This window comes from Rhincodon typus, unplaced genomic scaffold (assembly GCF_021869965.1).
Source record: "Rhincodon typus isolate 14 unplaced genomic scaffold, sRhiTyp1.1 hic_rhity00012157, whole genome shotgun sequence".
Taxonomy (NCBI): domain Eukaryota; kingdom Metazoa; phylum Chordata; class Chondrichthyes; order Orectolobiformes; family Rhincodontidae; genus Rhincodon; species Rhincodon typus.
Window position 1 is genome coordinate 1,148 of NW_025977795.1, and position 5,009 is coordinate 6,156.

General features: G+C 45.1%; 1 pseudogene; it reads left to right on the forward strand.

Annotated features, from left to right (window-relative positions):
* The window catches only part of LOC125482548, a 5,566-nt pseudogene extending 1,141 nt beyond the window's left edge, over positions 1-4,425 (forward strand).
* The last annotated feature ends 584 nt before the right edge of the window (positions 4,426-5,009 follow it).

Genomic DNA, 5,009 nt, shown 5'->3' on the forward strand with positions numbered 1-5,009 from the left:
CAGAAGGGAATTCATTCTCAAACCCTTGCATTGTATTTCATTGCAGTATGTACAGCAGATGGCCAGTAAATTCTTGCAATCGCCAAGAACCTGACCCATCCTGCTCTCAACCTGTCATCTCTGTACGTGAAAGATGGACAAGAAGCTGAGTGCAGGCCTATGCTCATCACAGAGGAACTTGTAGCCTTCCGCTTCCCATTTGCCTCTTGTGGCTTGACCCAGTGGGTGAGTATTGGAGGGTCTGGCATTCTGTCCCTTTTGAATGGGCCAGCTGCCTATTAAACAGTGCCCTCCATTGCAGGAGGAGACTGGAAGCTTTGTGTATGAAACTGACATCTTGGGGAAGAGGATGATTCAGACGGGGCTATAGGGCTCAATAACCAGGGACAGCACCTTCAGGTGAAAGGGCAGTGGGGTTTGTTGGTATGTAGATGGAAGTGTTACTGACTGAAACGCCACCACCTATTTGTGTCTCTCGACAGCCTGCACGTCCAGTGCAAGTACAAGGGGGAGCGTGAGGCTGGCTTATAAATCAATGTCTCAGTTTACACACTCCCTCCACCACTAGCTGCTTCTGAAGATGGGATTCTGAGGCTGGAACTGCAATTAGCAAAAGGTAGTGCTGCCCTCCTAATAGAGCACCAGGAATGTATTCCTTCAGGGAGTGACTGGCTTGTTCTCCTTGTTTCTGTTAGATGGCAACTACAGGTCATTGTACAAGGACAGTGACTACCCCATTGAGAGAATCCTTCGGGAGTCGGTGTTTGTTGAGGTTCGTGTGAAGGATCGCACTGACCCAATGATTGTCCTGAGATTGCGTGACTGCTGGGCAACTCCTGTGCCAGCCCCTGACCATGAGGTGCAATGGAGTCTCCTGGTGGATGGGTAAGGACTTGATGGAAAGGCTAATGGTTTTAACTTCTCAAGACCATGATGGTCAATCTGCTCCTGTCAAGACCAGGATTACTGGATCAATATTTCTATGGCCTGGGAGAGTCTGAAAGCAAGTGATCCAGCTCTCGTCACAATCTAACCTTATCAAATATCAGCCTGCCTGATTGCACATCAGAAATATGCAGTAACTTCTGCAACTCTAACTTTGTTCTGATGCAATGCGACAGACTCTGCAAACTGGCAATGGGCCATGTGTATTCCAGAAATGTACATATGCCACAGCTCAACATGCTGTCTGTTTCTGCAATAAAAGCAGAACTTCAGATGCTGGAGAAACTCAGTCTGTCATCAACTTTAACCTGAGATCCTATGCAGTTACTTCCAGCTTTGACCAACTTGTTTGGGGAAGTGGGTCATAACAAGGTTCCCCCAGATCTCTATCCAAGAAGTAAGGATTCTACCACTCCCTCAAGAGGCCCTGTGCATCCCTTTACAGCTGGCTAAGCTTGTACTCTGGACTGACAAGTTGAATTTGTCTAATTTGGAATCATTGGAACATGAGTTCACATTTCACCCCAACAATGTATCGAGACAGGAGTTTTAACACCACATTCTGAATCGTTTGTAACTTACTTCAATAGCTTCATTGGGATTAGATTTTAGTTGGATCCCTCTTCAGTCTCCCATTTTTTACCAGGAGAACCAACTGGTTTAGAGCAGGGATAATATTCCCTTTAGAAGCTCCCCTCTGGGGGAGCTTGTTTGCTGCTACCATAAATGGCCAAGATGTCATTGCAGGCAATCAATATTTCTCCTACTGCTACTGACTGAACCTTCCTGTTTCAGGTGCCCCTATGAGGGTGATGACTACCTGACTGTCCGACACCCAGTAGATGCCTCTTCTGGCCTGCAGTTCCCAACCCATCACAAGCGGTTTGAAGTGAAGACCTTTGTTTTCTTGGATGGAGTGTCTGAGCAGCCCCTCTCTGGACAGCTAACCAAATTCTCAGAATCAGACCAAGTTCATGAAATCTTCTTGCTGGTGCTCTGCAATCAATCCTGGGGTATTATTCTACAGGAAGCTTCCTTAAAATCATCTGTCCTCTTCTTTCTAGGTGTACTTGCATTGCAGTGCTGAGGTTTGCTCTTCCTCTGGTCTGGATGACTGTGCACCCAGATGTGGTTCAAGTAAGTTCCTTATTCTGTGGAAGGCCAATGGTGTTTTAACTGGCCTTTATTGAGAAAGTAACGAGCCATGTGAATAAAGGAGAAACTTGCAGATGGCCTCTTCCTGAAGGTGCCACATGAGCTTACACCCTGCACTAAAATCCTCTTTCCTAACATGAGGAATGCCTTTCCTCCTGTAATGGAAGACAGAAGGCATGAATGGGTCACCTAAGCTGGCAAATGGATGTTGGAATTCAATTCAATTCACTAAATGTCTTTCTGGGTACTTCATGCAAGTAAATGTGCAAGCAATAAATTAGATTGCAGAGATGGGTATAAGGAGTGAAGAGAATGGTAGTGTTGCCAGGTGAGCAATCCAGAACTCCAGGCTCATGGTCATGGGATCTGGTTCAAATCTTGCCACAGCAAGCAATGAAATCTGAATTCCAGATTGAAAAGCTAGTGGTGGCATGTAACTGCTGTAGACTTCAAACTCTTCCCTTTCAAGTAGGATGTCATCTGCCCCTGCCTGGCCTGAACTAAATTTTATTTCCAGACACAGTACAATGTGTGGCTGACTCTAACTGCCTTCCATACCAGTATGAGGAGCTATAAATTCTAGCCCCGCCAGAGGTGCCCACTCCCTTGAACAATGGGATGTCATGTCAAATCTGCACAAATGCAGTAGAACAGAACTGCAGAATGAGCTCTTCCACTTTAGTAGGAAGACTAGACCAGCATTTTCTGGGCAAAATAACAGCAGTAGTGAAGGGCTTTCCATGCCTTCCATTATACGGATCATAATTGGTTTGCAGGTGCAGCAACCACTGCACTAAATGTATGGCAGGAGGTCTCAACAGGTCTTCACCACACCTATGCTACATAGTCTAGGTCACTTCCTTTCTACAATTGCATCGAAACAGTCCGGAAGCTGCCCATCCTGCAATGATGTATCTTAAAAAGTTGAACCTCTCCTGAGTTTAGAATGAAGTGATCATAGTGGGTCGAAGGCTGAATGGTTCTGAAGGACAATCTCTGCCTAGAGCTAGGCTCAGTTTAACAATCTCTTTTGAAGGTCAAGATTTTCCTCAGGACTTCAATTCAGTGCCAGCCTACTAAGGCAGATTCTAGGCATGATGGGTTGGGTGGTACACACATTTGGTAACAGTTCCTGAAGGTAGCACCTACCTCTACCCAACTAGGGATGGGTAATAAAAGCCACCATTGGCTGGGCCCACATCCCACAAGTGAGTGAGGTTCAGATCCCAATCTGATCAGCCATGTTTCCAAATGGTAAGAGCTGAATGTCGTCATGTTCAGACTCCCACTGAATTAGGAAGCCATCTGCTCCAGATTTCCTTTGGACTAACAAGGAATTCCTGCTGGCCTGCCTGAGGCTTAATCCCTTCTGTATGCCCAGTGAAAGGTGTCTTTATGTAAATGTGAACTACAAATCCATCTCTTAAAACATTGACTTGTCCCCCCTCAATGCCCATAACTTAAGGCCTGGACTTGATGGTCACAGATATGAATGCATGCCACTGGTCTGAAGCTTTGGAGATATGGGCCTGGACCAAGAACTTGCCTAACTGTAACAAGGTCCTAGAACTTTTTTGAATTAGTTTACTGGGCTCTAAAAGCTAAAGGTTAAAACAAGGGAATGAAGCTTAATATGAACTAGGTACTTGACTCAAACATGAATATTGAATGTACAATGGTTATGTACACTTCCCTTAAGTACTTGTCATTTCAAGTGCTACAACAGTTGCCTAAGGTTCTTCAATGTCAATGGCTTTAATTTCTTTATTTGGAGTCCAGTGCAGCCTGACCAAAAATCAGTGACTAACCAAATATTAACATTTCACAATTTAAACTAAAATCAGTTTGTGGGGGTTGCTAAGTATTTGCTAGCTGCCACCAATGGCAGATCACTGAAGTCTGTGTCTACATGGAAACACTTGTGAACTTGGAGCAAACTCTCGTATTAACTCCCAGTATTGGGCCAGAACTGTCTAATCTTTGCCTTGCTCCAACAGGGCAGCGCAGGAGTACCCATGACCATGAGGGGACAGTAGTGAGCGCACCTGGCCCAATCCTCCTGGGAAGGAATGGTTACATTACCAAGAAACAACTTGGAGCAAATGGTAAGCGAAGGCCCTGCAATAGGTCACCTGTGACCTCCAGCAAAAAGAAACCTTCCTCTGATCTCCCTCTCTCCCCCAGATGTTTCTGGGAGACCTTGGGTTCTGCATGGAGTAGCCATTAGCCTCATGGTGGTGACCATCACTCTGCTGGTAGATGGTTGCAGTGTACGTGAAGAGACCAAGAGCTGCTGGTGTGTTTCCCTGTCATGGTGAATTGTAAACCCTGAACAGAAATAAACCAGATGGACAAACGTGCTTTTTGAACAATCTCTGAGCAAACATTAGCCAATCCTGTTGCTAATGAGGGATGGGTGGAAACTGAATCTATGCTGTTAGAGCCTCAATCTGATCCAGAATCTGCTAAAGCTTACACTGCTTCAATAAGTTTGGATCAGTTATTTAACTGTCAGGGAATTTTCCAAAGCAAACTTGCACCCAGCTCTATTTTGGACCTCATTTGAACAAGGAGTAGTGCATCCAAGTTCAGACCAGCTCAGCCACTTGATACAGAGGTTGATATCAACCTTGAATATCATTGTCTACCCTGAACCTTTCATCCACTTCTTCCTTAGAATCTATCCACATCTACTTCAATATTGAAGGCCTCTGCTTCCTCTAAGGGAATGTTTCAAAGATGCTCAAACCTAAATTGTCCCTCTTTTAAAAATGGCAACTCCTAACTTGAAATCCCCTCGCATCTAAGGGAACATCCCCTTCCAACGAACTGGACTCCATTAATTCAGTCCTCTTGCTCTTCAGCTACAAGTCCAGCCTTTTCTCCTCCAATAACACTCCTTCATTTCA